This window comes from Pinus tabuliformis, chromosome 1_2 (genome assembly GCF_031772625.1).
Source record: "Pinus tabuliformis cultivar Carrire ecotype Pingquan chromosome 1_2, CPIR1, whole genome shotgun sequence".
Classification (NCBI taxonomy): Eukaryota; Viridiplantae; Streptophyta; class Pinopsida; order Pinales; family Pinaceae; genus Pinus; species Pinus tabuliformis.
This window is the reverse complement of record NC_142298.1, coordinates 711,764,243-711,775,819: the sequence shown is the minus strand read 5'-3', so window position 1 is coordinate 711,775,819 and position 11,577 is coordinate 711,764,243. Positions and strand designations below refer to the sequence as shown.

Below are 11,577 nucleotides of genomic sequence, written 5' to 3'. Positions count from 1 at the left end.
TCTTCCTTATTCATCCTCAAAATGCCCTTCAATTACAGATTTTGGTCCTGGAAACATAACTATTTGTTGGCGCGTAGAGGGAAGACATATATTTAGAGTAAAACAACCAACAAAACCCCTAAAAAATTGACCCTTTCGTCATCACCCACAAGAAGGTGAAGTCTTAGTCGAGGCATCTTATGAGAGACTATAGGAACCTGGATACTTCTATAGTGATGAGGGAGAAATGGAGCCTATCTAGTATCACTATCATTTTCAACTTAAAATAATTTTTTAAGTATACCGCTAATTCGCACAGTAAACCAAGCATTAACAAAATATAACAAATAGATTAGATCATTCACAACATAATGCATAACAATAGACAATGAACCCAAACAAACATTTATATTACTTATGAAAATCCTTCATTACATTGCAACTGTTGTGGCCCACTTTCCTAATCCATCAAGTTACAACAAGAAATATTTATGGAGAATGTAACATCTCCCTATCTTCGACTATCCATTTGTATCTAGATTCTATCACATTTTTTCTTTAACTATTTAGAAGTTTATATTAGGACATGAGGCCAACAAACAACCTACTTTTACTATGGGCAATTTCTATTACCATGGGCAAAAACCCACAAACAAGCATATAGTCTTTCCTTCTTTCCCACAATCTGCTCACTGATCCTTGGTCGACATTCCCATGTGGTATCCATCTACATGGTGTTACTCTATGTGAAATCCTGAAAATCCTTCCTAACACTATTGCTGCAACAACCTTCAATCAAAAGCCCTCATTTTATCCTCCAAGTTGGAAAAAGAAATGTGAAGAGATCATTTTCTTCTAGGTCCAGATCTATTTTTCCTTAAATTATGTTCCATTTATTTTATATATAACCTATTAGGGACCCTTTAGAGGGTCATAATCCAATGAAATTTCATATTAGAGTATAATCCTACATATATTGTACATATTTTTCAAAATATTATTGCATTTGATCTTATACTTTGGGTCTGAGATTTCTGTGAGTAACCAAAATCTCTATTTCCTCCAACCTAGTGTTGAAAAAGATGCAAACAATGAAAAATTTAAGAGATATTTCCAAAAAATACAACATTCCTACAAACTCATTAAATAATCTTATCGAGGCTATGCAAAAAAACACAAAAAAATTGAATAGAAAAACCTTTTATATGCCAAAATTCCCCATATTGTTTGAATATTTTATTATTTTTACACTGATAGGAATTCCTCTGTGGGGTTGGGCTTGGAATATCTAGCCAATCATATATTCTTATTTTCATCCTCCTCCATCCAATAACAATTTGACACGTGGATGCTAGCCAATGAGCTTGACGACCAATGAATTCGTTTGTTTTTTATTCTTATGCTTCAATGCGAGATACTCTGGATGAATGCCTGGACTACATCTTCTACAACTTGAACTCCAAAGACTAATGAAAATGCTCTCTAGTGTGCAAGGGATGGTTTCTTTTCTAATGGGTCGAGTTGCCAGTGGCTATCCTTAGATGCCCAGTTGGATATCTCAGCAGCAATCCTAGGTCTCTTTAGTAGGTTTGATCATGTGACCAAGCCCGCTCTCAAGTGCGAGTGCAGGATGGTAATTATAAAATATGAGGGCTTGATTAAATTTGGGATTCATTGTAAGAGCCTTAAACAATTGAAATTGAAGGCTTGTAGTGAGTTATCTGATTTTGGTATTGAGGATTTTACTAAGTTGTGTACTAGTCTTAAAAAATTGTCATGTGGATCTTGTACTTTTGGGGCAAAGGTGATGAATATTATTCATAAGTATTTTGTAGGGTTATAGGAGTTGTATGTTAAACGATTGAGGGATTTAGCTGAGGGGAGTGTCGAGGTTATCGATTTAACACCCTCCTCCCACATCTACCTATTATAGACATTTTTGGGCACTGCAACCCCAATCATATATGTCCATAAACCAAGGGCTTCTGAGTCCCTAAAAGTGTTGTTTCATGCCCTAAAGAAACAAGGTCAGTTGATTACATCATCTCCCAGAAATTCTCCATAGGAAACTGCTAAGAATTGGTCAAAACTGGACCATACAGGTTGCTCAGTGCTAAGGGTACGATGCATCTCACCTGCCCAGTGTAGAAGGTGCGATGCATACTGGAAAGCCCTTCTATAGGGTGCGATGGGCGAGAATGGACAAATGGCAAAGACAGTTTGCGAGGTGGATGATCATGGAATCTTCCAGAAACTTCTCCTGTGACACTTGCCTCTCTAAATTCGCCCAGGGATGAGTAAGAGATCATCAATCTCCAAGTGGAATCAAGAACTATCAGAGAGAAGACACTAATCAGAATCCTAGAAGTTGACTCACCTCCCTGCAATCATCTATATATGGATCCCTCATCCCAGAGATCTAGAGGCTGGAATTTTGTATCTTGTAAGGAAGTGTTGTTGGTTTCCTGGTGGAATATCATAGTGTTGGGTGATATAAGCTTTTCATGAGGTGAAGAAGGGCTTTCATGCTGGGAGGATAATGCTAGGTCAGATCAATAGGTTGTAATCCTCTCTTCTAATCTTTATATCAATAAATCTATTGAATTTTTCCTCCACATTCTTGTATGTTTGATAATATATGCATTTGTGTGGTCAATATATATCTGGTCCTATATTGCTTATGATTGTAGATCTCTGCACTTTGAAGGTATTATGCTACTTTGATAGAAATAAAGCAATATATGTCCATAAAACAAGGGCTTCTAAGTCCCTAAAAGTGTTGTTTCACAACCTAAGGGAACAAGGTCAGTTGATTACATCATCTCCCAGAAGTTCTCCATGGAAAAACTACTCAAAACTAGTCAAAACTGGATCATCTCACTTGCTCCATGGCCAGGGTACGATGCATCTCACCTTGTACACATGGGAGGTGCAATGCATACTTAAAAGTCCTTCTATAGGGTGCGATGAGCGAGAATAGACAAGTGGAAAAGACATTTTGCTAAGTGGATGATCAAGGAATATTCTAGAAACTTCTCATATGACACTTGCCTCTCAGAATTCGCCCAGGGATGAATAAGAGAAATGAAATCTCCAAGTGGAACCAAGAACTATTAGAGAGAGGACACTAATCAAAATCCCAGAAGCTGACTTACCCCCCTACAAACATCTATATATGGATCCCTCATCACAGAGATCCAGAGGTTGGAGGCTGGAATTTTGTATCTTGTAAGGAAGTGCTGTTGGTTTCCTGGTGGAATATCATAGTGTTGGGTGATCTAAGCTTTTCATGAGGTGAAGAAGGGCTTTCATGCTGGGAGGATGACACTGGGTCAGATCAATGGGTTGTAATCCTCTCTTCTAATCTTTATATCAATAAAGCTATTCAAGTTTTCCTCCACATTCTTGTATGTTTGATAGTATATGCATTTGTGTGGTCAATATATATCTGGTCCTATATTGCTTATGATTGTAGATCTCTGCACTTTGAAGGTATTATGCTACTTTGACTTTACAGGTACTCTTTGAAGCAGAGCGGTCAAGGGAGAAGCGGCAAACACCTGTCGGTGGGGAGAAGGAACAAGCAAAGAACCGAGCGAAAGATCGAGGTTGGTATTCTTTGATCCTCTCCTATCTACTTTTCATAAAGGAAGATGAAAGTAACTTTAATCTATTTGTTTCTAAGATAGCTACCCGTCTTAGTGGGACTAGCAGCTCTGCATAGACACTAGATTTCCTGATAACAAAATGGCGACTCCACTCAGGAGCGAATAGCTTGTTTACTTGTCTATACTTGTTTGCTTTATAAACTTACAGACGGAGCCTGAAGTTAAGCCAGCTAGCCTTTGAACTACATTTGCTATGCAAGTGCAAAGTAGATCAACGGTGCTTAAGTCTATCTCTGGGTTTTGTTTATAAACTGAACAATCAATTTGCAAACATCCTAATTGCCCTAGTGGTGGCTCTAGTAACCTCACTAGATCAGCCCCTGTGATTTCTATTTACTGACTATCATTAGCTTGGCCTAAATCCCTGAACTAAGCTGCAAACTGTGACCAAGAACCAAGTTGAAGTCTCATCCCTAGACCATTGCACTTTCTCCTCTTGCGAATCTAGATGCATTGCACCTCCCGTGGGTTGTAGGTGCACTGCATCGCACTTTCCCTGTGTTGCAGGTGCGCTGATCAGATAAGACCTCTTCTGCTCTCAGATTTTGGTTTCTTTGTTCACTCTCTTCAGCTTTATTCAGGAGTTTTGCTGTCTGTGATCAGTATACCACTGTGGAAACTCCCTTCCTTTGCATGATTCTGCCTCCATAGTACAAAGAATTGTGAATGTTTTTATGTATTGTGCGCCATTTATAGTTCTCTTTTACAAAAAGTAGCGTAATCAAACTGTCGTCTTTTGATTTGGAAGTGTCGCAAGTGTCATTTTCAGTCAAAGAAAATAATTCTATTGTTTTTTATTGTCGATTATACAGTTACTATTGTATTTGATTTCAATTAGTAGTTTTTCAAGTGTCGAATGCAGTTTTCAATTCAAAGTCGCAAAGTGTCGTCATTATCTTCCTTTTGTTTTTGAAGGGAAATTTGTTAGTACTGTCGCTTTGAAAAGATAATTTAGATTTGTACCTAGCATTCTTCTTGTCATTCGCACATTAAGAAGGCTAAAAACAAATACATGCATGTGCATTTGCATTTAGACTGCTTGTTGGTTTGATTTAGGACAGTGCATCTAGTGTGTGCTCTCTGCTTTATGTTGAAAGAATATCATCTCTCTTTCTTTAGTAGCTAGGATTTTCATTGCAAAAATAAGATTAAAAGATTGTTTATCATCTTAGATTACATTTTAGGAATTGTATATCTACATCATGCAGTGAACCTGAAAGGAAAATTTCTTAAGAAAGATCAACTGTAAAATAAATTCAATGAACATAAAAACGCTTTGGAACCTAACGCACAACATTTAGAAGTCTAGGCTAGAGATGTATTCCGGCGTCATAAAGCCTGGTAACTATCGCTTTCATTGTTGGTTGGGTGATTCCTCCTCTTTGAGACGACAAGTGTGAGTACGGACTTGTGCTCCCACGTACCGTCGACTATATATTGGGAGACAACAATAGGCTATATCCTTTATCCATAGGAAGCCGTGTCTGCCACCCTATCGATCGCAATGCACCAACACAACATTCAGGAAGATTGACTGCTGTACCGTAAAAAGTATTCCGTAGTTTTGCGATTGGTTTGGTAATCCCTCTATCTAGATTTCCAGAGTAGTCTCTTTCGTTCCTTTTTAGACTCCTTAAAGGAAAAGGTCCATCTTAGCACTTGTCACTTGAGGCTCATTAAAAATTGAAGGCGACTAGAGTCATATTTTGTTTTTTCTCGACTCTTAAAAATTGAAAAAGAAAGTTGTGTCAAAGTGTCTAAAATTCATTTAATTTGGAAACATTTTCCCCTTTATTTTTAGTTGATTGAGTCATCTGCAATCGTGGAGGAAATTCAATCAAAACCCCGTCATTTGTGGAGACTTATGAGTCAACCATTTTTGTCTCTGGAATCAAAACTATTCCGGACAAAGCAAACTCATTTAACCGGTTCAAAGTCCCCTGGTTTGGTTGGAACAAGTGTTCCAACATCCTCAGAGACTCTGGTTACTCCAAACATTTCTGGTATCCCTGCCTCTACAGAAAAAGTTCCGCAGCCACTAAAGGACAATAGAACTCATCCTAGTGTGAAGGTAAACACTTCTATTCCTAAACCGGCTCCATCTACAGCTGATTCGGAAGGTGTTATTCCCCAAACATCTTTCACTGCAGAATCAATACATTCTTCGGCACCGGAAATATTTTACGAACCTGACAGTCTTCCTCTTCCACCTGGATTGATTGCTATAGAAGAGATTGTGGAGGATCCTCCATCTAGTACTCCATCGCATTTTGGAATTGGGATCACCCTATATCCTTCTTCGTCAGAAATTAGTCTACCGTTATCAAAAGTTCATGTAGAATTGCTAGGAAATCTTTTGGATAGACTAGATGTGTTTGAACAACCGTCGACATCTAGGACTGTGTCATCTGACACAGCAGTGGCAGAACTTCCTGTTGTCACTCCAACAATGTTCACCGGCGTACCGTCTATCGCAACCATCTCTCAATCGCTGGATTGAATCCATCCAGCGGATGTTTAGACAGTATGGTCTACTCCCGTTTGTTCGTCCGGAATAATATCTGGAATCTCTTATGTTGAATCTCAGCAAATTGATCCTTCGCAGTGTCAATTTCGGCAGTCCAGTCCTCAAAGGCAAATCATTCCTTTGAGCACTGGATTACCGCCGTATGGGGGGCAATATACCCTTTCATTGTCTCCTCTAGGAGAACAGACATACGAGAGTTGACAACAAAATTCAGGTTATGTTGGAATTACATCCAGTGGTTGGGTGCCAATACTGCCTCAACAACCAAGAGTTGTATACTCCATGCAACAAAGTCTGCCTATGTCAAATATCCCTACTACACCGGCTATTGTGATGGTGTCGCAAGTACAAGCATTGCCTGTTGTATGCCAACCTCAAGTCTCTTAGGTCGCAATTCAACAGCCTATTGTCTCTACGACGCCACCACAATCACCGATTAGTGGATCCTTAACTAGAGTGACCCAGGCTCAAATGGGTACCATCACCCCTCATCTTGGTCAAACAACCAGTATTGGACAACAGCAAATGGTTTCACAACCATGGCTGGTGCAATATCAACAACCGCAATTCCAACAAGTTTACCAAGGATCTGAGCACCAAATCTTTGCAAATAATGGGCAGCTGTATATTCAAAATGGTCAAAATCAACCATTTCATAATGGTTATGCCCATCAACCTTACCAAAGTTATCAGCATCAAATGCATTATGCTGGTATGCAAAGACCCACTGCTCAGGCAATCCCATCTTATCCTAGGTATGCTTCACCGAACTTGAATCAACAGTTGCCCTTCATGGCAACTTTAGAGTTACTAGATCTAAATCGACTAACAAACGATCCAATTTCTTACGCCCCTTGGTGGCCAGTGATTCCTCATAAACTTCCATCAGATATTCCTAAATTTAATGGAAATCCGGGTGAAGACCCGTCGAATCATGTGATGACTTTTCATCTGTGGTGTTCATCTAACACTCTAAATGATGATTCGATCAGGCTTCGCCTTTTTCAGTGAGCGTTAACTGGACCGACAGCAAAATGGTATATCGAATTACCTAGAGCTTCATTTGATAACTCCAGCACCCTAACCACAACCTTTTTAACCCATTTTCTGTTACCCATAAGGTACGCAATAGGAATAGAGCTTCTTACCAATCTCAAACAGACAACGGCCACTCACATATCTGATCATATTCATGAGTTGTGATGTCATCGTAGAATGGTGAAAACATATGTTCCTGATTAGCTGCTAGCTAAATGGTTTATTAAGTCATTATTACCTTCTATTACGGAAGATGTGGAAAAGGGAGGGGTTGTCACTGAAGATCAAGTAATTGTTCGTGCGCAATATCTAGACTTGATATATACTCAGTCTGGCATGCTCTACGATAAAATCCCTGATGCTCCTAGACCAGAATTCTCCATTCCTCCCCCTCCTAAATCAAGTAAAGACTCTCATGTCGGAGATGGCGTGATAGGTGCAACTAGCACGAAAACCGTAAAAGCTACATCAAAGAAAGCTCGTACGGTTCTAAGTCAAAATGCAAATGAAGAACTTCTTGCCTCAAAGGTAAATGTTGTTTCAACTGACAAAGGCAAAGAACCAAAGCAACCAAGGGGCAAGAAGAAAAAGAAATGGAATAAGAAAAAACAGGAGGAGTTGTCTCCTGAAAAATCTTCTGCAAACCCTTCTGGAGATAGGAAACCAAGTCATCCATGCTTTATATGTGATGAGGATCATTGGACGAAATATTTTCCATACAAAGCCGAGCTTAGAAAATTCTTAAAGAGTTCAAAAACCTCAGCAGTATTGACTGATCTGTTTCCAAATCCAGGAACAAATATGGTTGCTAGTGATAATGCTTCCCCGTCCCAAGTGCTAATGTTGTCTGTTTCGAAACAACAAAATGATGCTTTAATATCGACAAGGAATAAAGATTACGGGAATCCACAGCTGTCGAACAACAAGTCTAATGATCAACCTAGTAGTTCAACAACAACTTCGACTGAAGTTGTGCCACCCATCATTCCTGAACTAATGATAAAGCCGCCAAAGGGAGTAGTACACAAATCGACATTTAATCCTCGTGCCAGAGCAGCACAACATTATAATATAGTGGAGGATCTGGCCCAATTGCTGTCCGCTATGTTGACACTTGAGGTACTGCAAAATTGCCCCTCCCAAAAGCAGGCTTTATTATCAGTAATAGGTGGGATTGACCCAACAGATTCCAAGCTTGTGTCCTTTAATCACAAAGGATATGACCCTCAGTTACTAGTTCAACTAGCTTTCCTTATTCAAGTGAAAGTCCTCAACATAACTGTTCATCAAACAATTATTGATGAGGGGGCATCTACATGTATTATGTCGATGAGTTGCTGGAAAACTTTAGGATCTACACCCTTGTCGTGATCTTCGACGACATTAAAATCATTTGATGGACGAACATACACCCCATATGGGATTTTAAGTAACTTGCAAGTCGAATTGGGGGGAAAAACAATAGAAATTGATGTTGAAGTGATCGATGGAAACCTCGATTACAACATCCTACTAGGAAGGCCCTGGATTTATGTTATGGCTGCAGCTGTGTCAACATACTTTAGAAATATTGCATTTCCTTTTCAAGGAGGAATTACAATCATCGACCAAAAAACATTTCTCCCCAACAGTTCACAAGTTACGGGAAGCATTCCAATTATCCACGGAAGCCCTCATCCACTTCAAAATATCGGAGTAGGCCTCCTAAAAGACCCTGCGTTAATGGGTACTTTCGCCCTACTGCCTCCGAGTAATCTGGCAGAAGTGGCCACGGTGGAAACCTGTAATATGATACCTTCTATATCTAAAAGATTCAGAAGATTCCTGAACATTTTGACAGCATGGATCATCGCCATTTTAGAAATATTGTAGCAATCAATTTTCTTGGCCTGGGGGGCAAACCCAAATCAACGCTCATCGAGTGTTTGGATAGATAGGTCTAAGGAATATGGCACCTCTTCAGATCCTTGGTCACATGTAGATTCTACAGACGAAAGAATCAATCCATCAAAGATGATAAGAGAGGCACCATGGGAAGATTACCACCATCGTTCCCATCTTCCGAATTGCCATGAAGATTATTCCAGCGACCTCAATCATCCTTCAGTTTTTGATTTTCTATCAAATACTATAAATACGATGGATTCCAAGGATAGTTATTATCTTGTGTCAACCTCGTGAAAAAATGAAACAAGGAGTCATGAGGATAGTTCTTTTACTGTGTCAACCTCATTAAAAAATGAAACGACTCCCTTTCCAAATCGAGTCTTTGATTACGATCTCGTAAAATCCAAGTCAAGTCTTTCAAAGATCTCAAAGGTAATCCTTCATTCCAACCACCATGTTGAATGCAATGAAGCTTGGAGGGCATGCACCTCGATTTGCATTATTATGTTGGGGGCATGCAAACTTATCATGAGCAATGTTTCTGCAAAGTTCAAGCTTGTTAAAAAATAAACCTAGCCACGAGAAGTTTTACGCAAAGTTCAAGCTCGTTAAAAATTAAACTTGACAATGAGAAAATGTTCCACCAGAGTTTAAGCTCATTAAAAAATAAACCAACCTCCGGTAAATAACCATTGTGAATGCATTATCATCAGCTTTTGAGCCTTGATCGTGTTCTTATCAGCACCTCCACTCTGTTTTAGCCGATCATACGCCTCCATTTGATTGTTTACCCTTTTGAGGAACAGCTGCAACGAGTGATCTTGTTAGCCATCCTTGTGACACTGCCGTCATTGGAAAATTCCAAACCTTAACTGGAATCTGCTACTACCAGAAATTATCACTGGTTCCTCAAAAATGAGTCTCCTTTAAGCTCTTTTCATCTGACTTGTAAAATATGAAAAGATTGCCGAGAGCAGTTGGCCTCTCCAGCTCGTTAAAGCTACCAGGAGTGTTATCCCTCCTCTAGATTTTAATCTTTTTGGACTTGAGGGATTTTTACACAAAAAGATCGAGCACTTGTCTTGTTCGGCTCGTTAAAACTATCAAAAACTCATCCCTTTCGTATTATTTTATAATTTTTCGAACTTAAGGGATTACATGACGAAAAAGGATCACTAGAGTTTCCTTTCCGTTCCTCTTTCAGACTCTCTAAAATTGAAAAAGGACCGAGTTGTCTTTGTTGTTAAACTCGTTAAAACCAATAGCGACAAACTTGTCCATGCAGACAAGAACGAGTTTCACTATCACTAGGCTCGTTAAAACATAGTGACGGGTTTGCCCGAAGGGAAAATTATAGAACAAGCATATGTTATCCTCCTCAAGCTTGATAAAAATAAAGAGGTACTGGTCAGAAATAACTGGGGAAAAATTGGGAAGAAAACTTGAAGAAACTTTATTAGTAGCAAAGTCGCTCTTGAACATGACACTTTCACTCCATCACCATGATTGAGTCGGGTTGGGTTATTCCGTTCACCGGTCATATTACCATTGGTCCACCGTACCATCCATCTTTGGGGTTAACGCTACCAATCCATTTCAGTGTCACTGATATGTTCAAGAGAAGTCGATCAGAGAATTCACCAACCCATCTTGTGTCTCATCCGCTGCAATACATTCACGCTCCATTCTTTCATGACCGCCACCCTGAACCTTGTATCATCAGATCGTTTTCACCTCCACAAAATCATTTTCTCTGTTCCGTGTCGTATATGTGGGATTCATTAAGGCCCTCCTACAATGGGTCACTTCTTGTCGACGACAGCTCATGATCCAAGAAGTCGACCTAGGAACAACCCTTTCAGTACTTTGAAGCTTGCATGCCTCAATGGCAAGTTTCTCACTTCCAGTGACAGGTTTACATCAATGGCCTTTGACCGAAAGATTTTGCGTGGTGTTCAACGCCAAGTCCCATTTTCACACCACGTGAATTGTACTGTCGTACCTTGAGGGTGATCATCATTATCAGTGATTCTTCTCGTGCCTGTTAACAGCTTACATCATTGGCTAGTAATCAGGCGATGTCTTTCCATGTTCGACTCCAGAGCATCTTTTCACATGGATCAACTTGTACTTTAGGTGAATATTGGACGAGTTTGAAGACCCCGAATCTAGTTTCATCCATCCGGGTTGCGATATATTCAGGAAAATAAAGACATCATTGCTGCACATATGATCATCTGAATCAAATGATGATGTCTCTATCAGAATATTTAGTCTCCTACACAAACGGTTGTCTGTCCTATGTACATGAAAATGAATTTATAAAGCTAAGCATGGGAATGCCCGCCTCAGCTAGATCATGAAAATGTTATGAAGATAATGTATTGTATTGTATCTTATTACAAGTTTCCTTCCAGTTGAAAAAACCTCGGATCCTCATGATAAAACATTTCACCCGACATCAAAAGATTAATGACC

General features: G+C 39.4%; 1 pseudogene; it reads left to right on the top strand.

The window, feature by feature from the left end:
* The first annotated feature begins 1,386 nt into the window (after positions 1–1,386).
* Positions 1,387–11,577, top strand: part of LOC149207714 (putative F-box/LRR-repeat protein 8 pseudogene) — a 49,442-nt pseudogene continuing 39,251 nt past the window's right edge.